We start from the raw sequence: 14,917 nt of genomic DNA on the forward strand, positions 1-14,917 counted from the left end.
GCGCGCTCGGGTTACGTGAGCGCGGCGAACGGCTGGCGTGTAGCGGCGTCGCCAGTCGCAGCCGCGTCGCCGACACGCCTTTGTGCGCTCGCTCTCTTAGCTCTGTCGGCGCGCTTTCCCCGAGGGATGCGTTGAGCACGCTCTGTGTATCCAGGGGGACAAGCACCAGTGGCGACAGAAACGGCCCGACACCCCTGGGCACGCGACTGCCGCGTATGAAGGAACCAACGCCGCACGCAAGCGCGCAACGTACAGCGCGAGAAAAAAAGAAAAAAAAAAAAACAGCACTGCCCTCGCAATGCAACTATAGAATTGGTCTGAACGTGCAACGTGATCCCGATGTGCGAAGAAAAGAGACTCGCTTCGGCATTTCTGTCTCTCTCTTTTTCTTTCTCATTATTTTCTCTCGCGCACAGTTCTAGCCTTTTTTTTTCTCTCTCTCTCTCTTTTCCGTTTCCGCTGCTCCGGAGGGATCCCGCGGGTGACGGAGATTCTCGTTCCGCGCTTTGTTGCTGCGAGAGCTTCAGATCAAGACGATAAGATTGCGAGCTGATGAAAGCGAGCGACAGCCATATTGGGCGATGTTGGGTAATGGGCTCCCATCGGCGGTGCGTAGGAAGTAAAGCTCCACAATGCCATCCCGGGCATAATGAACGCTGCGTCAACGTGTTGTGAAACTCAATCCATTGCTGTTGTTCTGTCTTTTCTTTCGTTATATTATTTTTTTCTCTCTGCAATCCATCGCTTGCCAGCGAAAAATTACATGATACTGCTTTGAACAAGGGATGTTGGTACTTCGCGAAAATATATGTTTTGCAATACGCGCAGTTTAAAGGAGAAAGCGTAAACACCGGGAAAGAAAAGAAAATGGGATTTTTTGTTGCACGTGGGCAGAAGAAATTTCCCACTTTGAGCATCTAAGGTCGACTCACCGACGTGAAGGTGCTTTCGTTTCAATATTCCTTTCTTGGAGCCCGTGTAGGTTGACTTTAGGTCGCGCACGCTTAGGTTCAGTTTTAACTCTGTGTCTCGCATTTTCAAACTTCTCTATACCTTTACTTTTATTTTTTATTTTAAAGCGGAACTATCATTAAGGTGCAAGAAGATGTGCTTAACAAGAAAATAAAAGACAGACAAGGGTTACTGAAGCAGGGTTTGGCTGTCTTTCAGAAGAGATCCAGTAAAACGCATACTGAGCACCCAGTACAAACAGACAAAAAATATTAGTAATAAGCACGGACTTCAACGATTCCTCCGTTTCTCAACCCATTCACTGTGACAGCGGACACAGCTTTCACAGTCGATTCTGTCACAGCAGACACTGTCATCTCAAGAACGACACCCTTCAAAAGGAAAGTATAATAATATGTTAGTAACCGCGGCACGTACTACCTTTGGCGGACCTTTACTGCCTTTTTACTGCCTGCTTACTAACATAAGCCATCCAGGCAAGTGCATTGAGGTGAAGGTAGTAAACTCTACTACTCCGTCTTGGCCGTTGTCTATCATGCCTTGTTGTTAAAGTTTATGTAGAATATAGATAAGCTATAGTTTCATTATGTTGGATTAACAATTATGTGCCTCGTCATCGCACAAATACGTGCAGACAGTGTACGCCATTAAAAGTTATGTCCATAACTTTGAATATTTACACTAATACATAGGTGCTCGCCGGTATACTAGTTTTGCTCCTCCAAGGTACGGCTATAAATCCTCCTGAAATTGGTTCTTAACGTACATGTCGCAAGTTAACCTCGTTGTTTCTGTGTATATGTTATGTTCTCGTTTGCCGTTCACTAATCACTTTATGCGCATACTTACCCGAAGCTGTGCCATAATGTTGTCCCTAGTAAGTTTGACCATAATGTACCATGACGAATGAATGTGACAGAAAGAATGCGGATCTCGTTTTAATTAGTTTACCTTCTTATGCTTTTCCAATGGCATCGACCTGATATGACAATGGAATGACCTGATGAACCATACGGTACCCGCTATTATTGGTGGTAATTATAATTCAGATTTATTAGTAGCGGTACTAGTGAGCGCATAGTGACCTTTTTTTCTATGAGTGATACTTCTCTTTGAGGTACATACAATATTTCTCCAATGAAACAGCCGAGAAACAGAAATGCAGTGATGCACCGAAAATTTTCTTTAATTAAAGAGCAGAATTATAAAGCACAAAAACGTCCCTTCGATTTATTTATTTTCTTTTAAGAAGCTTACAAGTCAACAAAAAAATAGATTCGCATGACGACGCCGTTCAGTTGGTCCGGTTTGGTGAAACCGTACCGGAAACTTCTCGAAGTTTCTTTTCTTTTTTTCAAAGCGTATAGTCTAAGAGGCCAGGCATGCGGACTAAAAGACTACGACTACGCCATCTCCTTAGAAAAAAGTCCTAGTGATTAAAAAATTTTCCATTGAAGAGCAAAGCATTGCTCTAAAACCATGTGGGCTTGAGCGTGCACGACTCTGCTTCCGCCGCGGTGGTCAACAAGTGCACTCATCGGATGTGACAAAGACCCGAGCGGTGTCATTCGACCGATGCATTCAGAGAACCGCGCAGAAGACAAGAATGGAAGCGAAGCAATGAGCGTGACACGGAAGAGCAAACTAGCAAGGCTTCCTTCCTTAGCCATTTACGGCCGCACGATCCTCGAGTTCCTGCTCTGCTCCCAACTTGCCCTCGTTGCCGTTATTATTATTATTATTATTATTATTATTATTATTAGTAGTAGTAGTAGTAGTAGTAGTAGTAGTAGTAGTAGTAGTAGTAGTAGTAGTAGTAGTAGTAGTAGTAGTAGTAGCATTTAAACATATACAAACACCACACAGAGAAAAAAAAGAAATAAAAGAAGAATGAGACAGAAGAAGGAGAAAGGGAGAGGAAGAAACAAGACATCGCACTATCACACGTAGAGCACCAACGGTCACGGACGAGGGAGCTTAGTCCCGTGGTTGACAAGAATTCCAGCACGCCTTTGCGAGCATCATATCGAGCTGGAAGCACGACCCATCGCAAAAAAGATATCCTTAAGTGCTGTACGACCACCCTAACCTAACCACCTCTGTTCTTCCTCACCTTAGTCCTCGCCAACTTTGAACAGTTACTCCCCAAAGTTCCACCTCACTTTAAGGACAAATCATGGCGATTGCGCAGTCGCAAGGGGACCCATGTCTTGTATACAAACACACCAAGTCGCACGTGCAGTGCGAAATCCGGAAAGGAACCAATAGTGCTACCCGACATGAATAAACTACACCCGTAGTATTTTGTAAGTTCATTTTTTACACATTGGTTATAACGATCCTGTATGCACGGATTTTACCGTTCATGTATGACGTCGCTATTATAGTCGGCCCGACTCCAATAATTTTTGCTATATCCTTCCATTGTAAGTGTGCAGATTGTATCTCAGTAAAAACTGAATTTTCTATCGGGTCTCTCGATGGTATACAGAAACATGGCTCTGCGTATTCAGAGCGTCTGGGTGTGCATCAATGCGAGCGTGGACTCTTGATGATAACGACACATTGCGGCAAAGTTGTTAAACTGACGCCTTCCGTTTCGGTCGTTTGACCCTAAAGCTTTGAACCACGCTTGATTGCTGTCGACTGTATAAGCGCGCACTGAACGATTCACTTAAAGAAAAAAAAATCAAATAAAAGTAACGCATTTTGTTATTTGCTCGTCGACGGTCAGCGTAAACACACACGTCATTGCAAATGACTCGAATATCTACGCATCGACGCCTCAAGTGCCTTCGCGCGCTTCTTGGGGAGAGAAGAAAAAAAAAGGAGGAGTAGAGGCTTACATTAATGTTCGCAGTCGCTAACGGCAGTCTTCTCGAGCAAGAAAGTTGTAACCGTTCACTTCTTGAATGTACGCTGAAAACATGAGGCGGGTTGGAAGCGAAGCACAGCTAACGACGTCCCTCGAAGAAGTGAAACCGCTTGTGTAGTTTTCATTTATCTTTTTAATTGTTTTTATATTTACCCAGTACTTCTTACTTGTATTGATTTGCCTGGCTCTTGGGGAAGTTGAGGCGACCGCAAAGCGTCATTGCTAGCTACCCCATCAATGGACCTAATTATCGGGAGGTTCACCGATGCGTTTCAAATAGCGAGCAAAAAGCTGCCTGTATCCGATGTCATCTTAGTTTCTTGCATTATAGCACGTGCAGGTTTGATTCTGTACTGACCGCCGCTTTGAATTCAGCACTCCATATAAATTACATGTCATTATTCTTTTTTTTTTGTGTGTGTGTGTGTGTGTGCGGGTGTGTGCCTGTGCGAGGTTTATGCCGGAATTCTTGTTGCACGAGTCCCATCTCGCCTTCTCCGTCGGTTTCTTTTTTTTTTTCTTCTTCAGGGTGGTTCGCTGAGTGCTCTCGCCTTCTACCTCGGATTACCCAACGCTGGTTTTTTAGCAGCACCTATGTGTTCGCAGGAGAAGCGCCTCCCCTGTCGACGTTTGCAATGAGCAGTATGCGCATAATCGACTGCGCGAGGTAGCGGCGCGTTCACTTCTTGCACTTATTTTCTTGCGTGTGCGCGTCTTTCTTTCGGGCTGTTTTCTTCGCGCATGTGCTTCTGCGCCTTTTGGGACAGCCATAAAAAGGTGTCATTAGGCACGCATTATTCCGCCCACAAGGTTGTTTGCTCGGCGTTCTTAATTGCTTGTGTACGTATGCATCCGCTGAGTGGCGCAAAGGCGCTGTCAGCCGACTTGCAACCGAGTCAGTTTCGAAGCGGGAGTGAGTAGTCATTTAGTTTTTAGGATGCGCAAACTCTCTCTATGTGATGCTATGGGATCTTGTTTTATTGCCTTTTTATCTGTTGTCTCTCCGTGTATAAAGCACGCTTTCTTTCTTTGACAGGCGCACGAATCTCAAACGCGGCCCTGGCGCGTAAACTGAAGGCGTATCATTCCCGAGGCACCATTGGGTAAGTGAGACTCTGTGGTGCTGGGAGTCGCTAATGGAGGCAAACTCGGAGCCTAATGAACCATTGAAAAGTACTAATATTCATCAGGGGTGTTTCTCGTTCGCGAAAAGGTGAAAGCGCGATAGAAATCTGCACGTTGTCATCTGGGTGCTCTTGTCGCGAATTTTTCGTTAACGCTATCGCTGAGATTGCAGTGCGTTGTTACTTGACGACGAAATTTAGGCTGCACAAAATGTTCGCTGTAGGTTTCAATGCCTATTCACGAAGGAAGATTGACGCCTGTGGCATTCAGCTTTATTTCGGAGCTACGATTATAGCAATCTGTTTTCGTTACTGGACCTATTTTGTTTCGCGCAGCCTATTGCGCACAGATCGACGCAATGATATCCTGAGTTGTCGCCGCCACGCAAGGACAGAGAGGCCATGGTTGCAGTACTCGTCCTGAGGCTGCTTTAATTGCGTCAGTACGTCGCTAAAATTTGTGTTTGCACGTGTACAGAAGTGCCGCGAACAACCAGCCACACTAATCTTGTTATGACATTATTCCCTTTCTTTCTTCCTTTTCCTTTTTTTCCGTACTCGCAGGCAATATGAGGACCGCTGTAAAAACAAACAAAAATGCCGTAACCTTCTGCATGTAACTCCGTAAGATGGTACAGAACAGGGTGTAGGTGGTTAATTGCAAGTAACACTTCTGAAGTGAAACACTTGTGGCAATGATTTACATGTCTTCTTGTGGCCTACAGCATTTAGTCGAAGAAACCCACAAAAATAAGCATGGCGCCCCGCTGCTGCCTGACGGATTCCTTTATTTTGAGCAATGAAAAAAAAAATTTTTCTGTGTGGCTAACTTTACCCACAAAATTCTGCGCACGTTTGCGTTTAGACTATAGCTACGATATTTGTGGCATTACGTCGGCAAGAACTAGCGTAATTTTGGCATGCGAAATTCACTGAGTCTATGAGAAGGTATGTGGAAGAGCCACGATTAATTTTATTTATTTGCAATGCTTTAACGTGATGCTTTCATGTGAGCACATGGGTGTTTTTGCAAGCGGCCCGCATTAAAGTGAAGATACAAAGGTAACCCATGCGAGCATGAGGAAAAATTCGTCTTGGTCCAGTTCCTCAACTTGAAGCGTTCAGTTCTTCAACTACGAAGCATGCTTTCTAAGAAACCCGTGGTTTCCTTTGTAATAATAATAATAAATTATGGGATTTTACGTGCCAAACCGCGATCTGATTACGAGTCACACCGTCGTGGGGGTCTCTAGAAATTTGGACCACCTGGGATTCTTTAACGTGCATCTAAATCTAAGTATGCGGGTGTTTTCGCATTTCGCCCCCATCGAAATGCGGCCACCGTGGCCAGGATTCGATCCCGCGACGTCGTGCTTAGCAGCCCAACACCATAGCGACTAAGCAACCACGGCGGGTGGTTTCCTTTGTAGCTTCGTGCTACGTTCGGGTGGATGACAATTTTTCCCTTTCAGGATATTTCCTCCACCATGCGAGATTCCGCAGAACTGATTTGCTAAAACGTAGCTTTTGTGGTCTGTTTTTGAGCCTGCTACCCATAGCTCGCAAGGAGAATGTTATAGTCGCAGCTGTGGACTCGACTGATGCCTGAGTACACTACGTCTGTTCTTTTTAACCTTGATGCACGTAAACTATATACATCTTTACTGACTCGGGGCCTCTTCACTGATTGACTTGAGGGCACTGAATAAAACAGCAACGACACTGTGCAGATTGATTTACTCTCTAGTTCCACGGCACTACGTTTATAAACATGAAGGTGTACGGCATCTTCCGCTAGAATGTCCGCGACGCGACACACAACGCTTAGCACTTGATTTAGCGGCATTAGATCGCAGGTCCTTCAGCCTCAGGAAGATCATGGGTCCTTGGCCAGCATACTCATTGCAAGGACGAGCGTTACTGGCCCTTCAAAGATTTCTAGAAACGAGCAATATTCTCGGAAAGTATTGAGTGGAGTGTTTAAATGTGATAGCGCGTTCTACGTTCTTCTTTTACCCGACTTTGGCCAATGCAATGCCTGGTCTTTTGTACCTTCATATGAATTTAATCCGTGATTTCTTATGTGCCCTGATTTTAGTCTAGCTAAGTGACCGGACTTTGTGTTTGCTTTAGTGCGCATATGTGACTGGACTTTGTGTTGCTGTGTACGTTAGTTGACTTTCAGTTTTAGTCTGCCATCAGTGTACTTACGTGATGGGAATTTGTGTTCTTATGATATCACTATATTTATTATGATGTATTCGTTTTTTATATCCCTCTGTGAAAAGTAGTAGACGGCGCCATTTAAAGGCTACAACATCTCCTAAATAGCATATAATAATAGTAATAATAAAAATTCTCCGCACATATTCTGACAGGCCACCTTTCCATTTCGTCTCGATCTCCACGCCTGCCCTCCTTGCAGTGCACCCACTGTTATTTTTGCGCATGCTTGCGCAAGCATACTTCAGACCGTGGCCACATGCATAATGAGAAAGGAAACCAATACGTGCATTACTGCATCTTTAGAGGTCGACAGACATCAGCGAGTGACTGTAGTGTCGATGTACACCTGCGAATGAAGCTAAACACACACACGCACGCACGCACGCACGCACGCACGCACGCACGCACGCACGCACACACACACACACACACACACACACACACACATACGCGCGCGCACGCACACACGTATATATATATATATATATATATATATATATATATATATATATATATATATATATATATATATATATATATTGTGCAATTGACCGTCAGTTTCACTTTGCTCCTCGAATGGGCCGCTCGCCTATCATGTGAGCTCCTGAACACCACATCTGTGGTTTGCTTCTGAACAGCAAACATTTGGCGAACGCAGTTCAAATCGTCGATCCGGGCCCTGAAAGAAGTGCGACGTAATGCTAACGCATTTTTGTCGCATTTACCACTCCACTTCGAATGAATTGTTTTCTTTCTTATTTTCTTGCTTTCTTAATCTCATATCCCCTGTGTAGGGTAGCAAACCATGCATGCTTCTGGTTGACCTCGCTGACTTTCCTTCTCATTGCTTTCTTTCTCTCGCGGTTTCCTCTATGTAAGAATAGAGGTACCAGCTTAAGACGATGCCAGTTACTCGTTTTCTCTTCAGTGGACAACAAACTCCACAACAGACTGCAATGAGGCAATTATGTAGATGTTGCTAGCAGGAAATAAACACCGGAGAGAAGGAAGAGCTTCTAATTAGTTCTCGCCTTCTAGCGCCGATCTAAAGAAAGCTTGCATTCTCGTCTCCTCCTTTATTTTTTTAATTCTTCTCAACGCAGCTCTGCCTGCAAGGTGCCCCCGTGTCCTCCCCTCGGTCGCATTCTTTTCGCGGTTTCGCTCACCCTGACCGCTCGCGTCCGCATCAGAATCCGCAGCGGCAGCAGACGCGAGCGTCGACAGCGCAAGGGGCGCGAAGAAGGCGTGTCCCCGGGGCCGCGCCCCCATCGGGGCCCGGGGCGTCCCGCCGGGGAACATCGCCCCCCCCCCCCCCTTCCCCTCCTCCACCCAACTTGACGATGCCCGAGCACGTAATGGCGGTCGCTGCTGCTCGCGAAGACATAATGTGCATGCGTGTGACGCTGGGTGTTCTGCTGAGCGAACCTGTCCACGGGGAATTTCGGTGGCGGTCCGCGTCCCACGGACCGGAATTAAGCGGAAAAATAGGCGCTGGCCTAGCATGACTGGAAGTTTCTCGCGTGGGTCTATCTTTCTTTATTTCTTTCTTTTCTGATATTGGGCCACACGGAAGTGTAGTCAGGAAAGAACAGCAAGGTGTATCGTTTCGCAATTTCCACCATTTCTGGAAGACAGGGCATGACAGCTGAATCTAACATGCTCAACTCGCCATTTATCATCCGATAAGGGAATCGCATTGTGCCATAATGCGTTGTCATGGGCTCGGCGTATTGACTGTTTCTGGGTGTCTACTATAGTGCAATAATGTACAGTAGTGTCATCGGGTCGATATGTTGCAGGTAGTGGTAGCCTACGGCTCGAGGTCTATATCGAGGGGCCCCACAAAGTGGTCCATAGCACGTTGCATTGCCACCGATCGACGTTTTCATCTAAATACATCTGTGAAAATAAGGCTTTCATCACTTACGTAGACAGGCGAGAGGGAGTAGAATGCCGCTCTTTATCTGCGTGTTGCTACGTGTATGATAGATATGGTTCTTGTACTTCGTTGGGTGGTGTAGACGTCGATGCCTCACATCCCGAGGCATCGACGGGCGACACAAGGTGCAGCCGCGGCTTTGGTTAGAAGCGGCACTTTCTGTGACCTTCAAAAGCACGATGAAGGCCTGTGCCCATTCAGCATCAGTTTATTTTGCATCTTTAAAACGAACAAAAATGCACGAGACAAAGACAAAGAGGCTGCACGAACTCACACGGGAGAGGGCGCCCGGTCCCTTTCAAGGTACTTTTATTGCAGAGAGTTTAACAGCAAAGAATATTACACAAAGTACCCAAGCCCTATACATTAATCACAATATCCATACAATGACCTAAACCTTCGTGTGTGAAAAAAAATGTACTATAGCAAGACATTTACAAAAACAATGGAAAGTACTGTACTGCCAAGAAATGGCGTGAAAGAATGTTCAATAAAGTTCAGTTAGCAATACTTCATAACTGCAAATCAAGGACACCTACAATAATAAACAAAGTAAAAGATCACCTTACCCAACTTGAAGAAAGAGCTAGGAACTCGGAGCTTACGTTAAAATTCACTTAAGTGCTCTCTGTCGGCTAAGAGACCATTTAACAATTCGTTGATTTGGAGAGTTCGTTTTAAGTGACGTTAAATGAACTGCTGCTGAACTTTATAGGAATCCGCATAAAGTACAGCATCTGGCGCCACAAACAGGCGGATTGTTTGTTCGTTTATTTAAAAAGTGACGCTTATATAGCAGATGTTGGCGCGTTTCAGTGATGTCGGCTATAGTGCTTGCCACTTAGAATATTTATGTTAAGCAAGCGAGAAGCAGCACATATTTATGTTACAAGCAAGCGAGAAGCAGCACATATAAAAAAGGCCAGAGTAACAAGAACGATTAAAAAAATATAAGCCAGGAAGGCAAACATAAAGACGAGTCACACAAGTAGACGGAAGTCTGACGACAAGTACTCACGAATTGATGCTGTGTAAGACACACGAAGTCAGGTCGCATTAAACAAAGCAAGAAAGACAGCTTTTCTTCGAAAATATTTCTTCTTCGTCTGTGGCGACCACTTCTCTGGTGCAATAAGTTACACGGATAGTGAAGGTTCTCGGGCACGTTAATTTACCAGGTCACCTCCTGCGTTTCCAAATAATCAGTGCGTGCCGACAAATGGTCCCCACCGCGGTCGCATTTTCGTACGCTGCCCCTTCGTCGGGGATGGTCTGGGCAGTAGTTCTTACTGCGAAGCCTCGCCAAGCGGCAACGACGCGCAGCGTCTCATGCCACCAGCGATGATCGTGTGGCGAACAGGAGCGTTCTCTTCGGTAGGCCGGTCGCCGGACCATGCTGCGGAGACGATCGGCGAACACCCTGGCCTCATGAATAATGCATGTACGCGCGCGAAGGCGTCGTGTCATCGGCCGTTGCCAGCCTCGTCGGTCGGAGGCCCGCACACCGAATCGTGATTGTCGTCAGACGATACTATACACGGGAGTAAAAAACAAAAAAAAAATTTTAAAGCCTCCAAGGTTGAAGTTATGAAAGCGAGAAAGCTCTTGAAATACATCTTCAAGGCATCGAAAGGCTTTGCTAACCTGAGTACACTCGAAGAAAAGTTTACACCCTTTGGAGTGCCCCTTCTGCCACACAACAATAATCGTCATCTGCCTTGATGCGTTTCCTTTCTTGAAAACGCCGCGCCCGCTACTTTCCTGTCAGGAATGCTATCATGCTGATAACGCGCATGCCGTTCGTTACTGGAAAGTACCGGGCTCGCAGCGTTAAAGAAAGGAAACGCATCAAAGCAGATGACGATTATTGTTGTGTGGCAGAAGGGACACTCCACAGGGTGTAAACTTTTCTTAGAGTGTAATACAAACCCACGGGTAGAGCGGACACGGCACCATGAATATCGGTGACAAATCATCGATATGACAATCATAAGCGATGATGGCTACTCAATACGTTGGGTTTTTAGGTGGGTCTAATGTGGTCAGCGCGCACGAGCGAACGAGGGCAACGGAGAAAACACTGGACAAATGGCTGATCTATGAAGAGAACGCTTATTCAGAAAAACAAAGACGCAAGTATACACACGACTACCTTGGCCCAAACAAAGAAAATCTCCTTAGGGTAGTCTGTATACAAAACGCTATAAATCGTCAGCAATAAATGAATGCTATTCCATCGTTATGAGGGAATTGTCGTTGCTTGGCTACCGTTCGTGCCCTCACGTTTTACAATGTTGTTTGCTTCGGCTATTTCACGCGTGCGCTGATCGTGATGCATTGTAATTACCAGCGTGCTACCAACGCGCTCGCAAATAGAACTGACGGGGATAAGTACAGACACAGTTGAGGACCTGGTACACTTATTAGATTTTCTCTTCTTATCTGCAGTCAATTTTCAGGCGTGGAGCTCACGACCAGCTAACATACGAAATCGTCAAACTTCATCACGACGTCAAACAGAAAGGGCATGAAATTATTTTCCAGTGATTAGCTGGCCATTCCGGGATCAGTGGAAATGATCAAGCAGACAGGTGCCTGAGAGTAACATCAAGGAAAACACATCATTCCCATTGCTCTTTCCAGGACAGACGCTGCAAGACAGCTTCGTCACCTGGCACGCAATCTCTCTTTAACAGAGTGGAACACCCCAAATATAAGACACACCAGGTTGTACGAACTGAACCCTTCTCTAGAACTCCGACCTCCACCCGGGCTTCACCGACGTGAGGCATCACTTCTATACCGGCTGTGGTTGGTAGTGGTTTTCACGAAGGCGTAAACTACTTTGATTGCAAGGACCGACAGTTCTGCATGCGACGTCTGCGGCGTGGAAGAGAACATCGAACATTTATTGTGCCATTGTCATCGATTTCAGTCGGAAAGACAAATATAACCTATTGCATTGCGGCGACTGGACGATCGGCCGTTGTCTGTGCAGATGCTACTTGAAGACCATCCCCATCGATCGTCGGCCCACAAAGCTATGGAGGCACTTTTGTCTTTCTTGAGGGCGACTGGCCTGTGTGAATGTCTTTGACTCGCTCAGGCCCTCCACGTGCGTGCGCGAGCTAGCTCACCGCGTCTTTCCTCCCCCTTCCCTCCCTCTCTCTATCTTATCTTTCGTGTCCCCCAGAGTAGGGTAGGCAACCAGACGGATTTCCGGTTAACATCCCTTCCTTCTCTCTTTATTTCCACCTCCTCCTCCTTCCAACTTCTTATGATATATATATATATATACTGTTACATATAAAGATAAAGTTGTAAACAACTCCGGGGTCACGGTCTCTATTTCTTTTTCCCGTTCTCATTCCTCTGCTTGCGGATCACAATGCATAACTTTCGATTTGCTGGCCTCGCCATCCTGTAATGCATGTTTGTATTTCCTGGCGCGCCTTCAGCCTTGCAAAACTTCCGCCAGCACTTGGTCCACCCGAATCACACAGGGAAGCCTGAATCAATTTACAGCATTGGCAAAACGCCGACAAAAGATAGTTACAGACATTAGGCAAACAAAAACAAGAAACAAAACGAACAACGTTTGAGCGCTCGACAAAAAGTCGTGCACCACCGGGACGTGTAAGAACGAAAGGCGTAAGTTCCAGTCTGCTGCTTGCAAGTCAACTTGGGAATGTATACTGCGTCGTATAAGCTTGGTTCCTCTGCGGAGGGCCTGGTCAAATAACACGGGGGCGATTAAACACAGAAAGCCGCCTACATGTGTTGCCTCGTATTCGACAGGCAAATGCTCCTCATCTTTGACAAACCAAGTAATACTTGCGGCTGTGCGCTGAACCACCTTAGCCAATGCACAATAATATTTTGTGGTAGTTTAGCACGTCCGGTGGTGCTGCGAATAGTTTCCCTTTCTTTTCAATTTAGTGCGTGGTGTCCCGCGTTATTTCATAAGGTAGAGATTATGCTCAGTAGCTGTGCGGGACGTTCACTGCTTAAATACTGTGCATGTTGAACTAATTTGGTTCACGCAGCTCGTCGAAGCGCACAAGTTGACGTTTGGAAGCGTGCGTACGAATCTATTAGGGGTAGCTCGAAAAACTAAGATGGCAGCGGCGTAAGCGCTTTCTAGAATACAGTCCGAGAGTTGGTGTGGTCGCATTTTAACCGATATATTGGTCTTGCAACAACTTTGGTGCCCCACTTTTATAATTAAACCCTTGAATATTATGCAGCAGTATATTAGCAGGTTTATGTGCTTTAGAAGCAGATACCCATAAGATCACTACATCTATGCTCATCAGTCGGGTCGTACGCATTTGTGGGTGCCACACTGCCACTTGTTTTCGCCACTTGTGCCCGTGGCGGCAGGGAAAAAGACTGCCAACAATGAAATTCCTGTAAATTTCGCCCTCTGCGTACTCCATGTGGATTCATTTCACTTCAGTGGACTTTCCTGCAGGCGCTTCCATTTCTGGTGGAATCTTCGACCTGCCGCCTTTCATCCGCAAAGGCAGAATAGTCTTAAAGGCGAAGCTTTTCATTGCGAACCTCGCCGGGTTTCGTGACCGCGGTAGCTGCGGCACGGCTGTCTCCTTGACGAACAGACCACCCAATCACAGCCGAGCAAGCACACCGCGCGGGCCGCTGGGTTCCTTGCAGCACCACCAGATGGGGCTAGCCTCCACGCATCCGCGGCAGCGGCGGTGCCTGCCATGTGGAGAAAAGAAAAAGAACCAGAAAGCTCTTCCTCGCGCATCCGCGGCTGCACAGTAATGATGAAGCTAACGGTTCTTGCTAATAGAAAGGATTAGAATTGCACTACGTACGTATGCGCATGCTGCCTGTGAAATCATGATGCGTTCAAGGCGTCCGTCGTACTCGATAGTAGTCGGCAACTCTGCTTAACATAAGGCTCAGTATAATTTGTGTGCGTGCGCGTGCGCGCGTGTGCGCGCGTGTGTGTGCACTCATACAAAGCTTCGTGGTATACAGATTCCAACTTGTTGGATCTGCTGCATTTTATTTATTTCTCGTAATGCCTGCAGCCAGTAACTACCCTATTCGCATGTCTTGTAATTACCCTTCCGGTGATTCAATTGTTCTTATTGACACGTGAACTTGTTTATCTTTTTCGGGTGAGCGCTTTTCGCCGTCTAACAAATTTTATCGCTCAGCGCGGGACGCGCACGCATGTATCGGAAGTTTCTCGAGTGTTATCGACGGTTCTGTTGTCACCGAAGTTTGTGTAATCGTATTGCATGTGCGACGCGAATTGTGTAGAACTTTCTGGAAGACACGCACGCACCAAGGAATACTCTGGAACCTTCGATGGCTCGTGTATAAAAGCCGACGCACTTGACCGACAGAAGGGATTTTCGACGATCGCTGACTGTGTTTGCTGCTGTCGTTGTTCCTTGAGTGTAGCCTGTTTTTGAGGGCACAGGTTCGCCCAATAAAACGCTACACAGTTTTGCTGCTTTCTTCACCCTCAGTACCACATGTCATTATTAAGAAGACTGCGCCAGCGACCCAGTATATTCGCATCCTTTCAAACCCTTTCCCAAAGCAGAATAATGAGACATTCTTATCCGAATAAACATATGTTGTCCTATGAAAAAAAAAAAAAAAACACTCAATGTTTGATTTTTCAATAGAGCTATATTTAATTAATTTGCAACAAGGATAACTTGCTAGAATGCGCATAAAGCATCATTTTCCCACCTGGACTTTCTGTTCAACAGAGTCTGTATGCAGTACTTTGGAATA

General features: G+C 46.0%; 1 long non-coding RNA gene across 1 annotated transcript in view; it reads left to right on the plus strand.

Moving 5' to 3' along the window:
• LOC140217355 (uncharacterized) overlaps window positions 1–5,064 on the plus strand; it is a 255,033-nt gene extending 249,969 nt beyond the window's left edge. The window contains exon 3 of the long non-coding RNA XR_011893886.1: window positions 4,884–5,064. This is a non-coding gene — a long non-coding RNA (uncharacterized lncRNA). The remainder of the gene's footprint in view (window positions 1–4,883) is intronic.
• The last annotated feature ends 9,853 nt before the right edge of the window (window positions 5,065–14,917 follow it).

The sequence above is a fragment of the Dermacentor andersoni genome, chromosome 4, assembly GCF_023375885.2.
Source record: "Dermacentor andersoni chromosome 4, qqDerAnde1_hic_scaffold, whole genome shotgun sequence".
Classification (NCBI taxonomy): Eukaryota; Metazoa; Arthropoda; class Arachnida; order Ixodida; family Ixodidae; genus Dermacentor; species Dermacentor andersoni.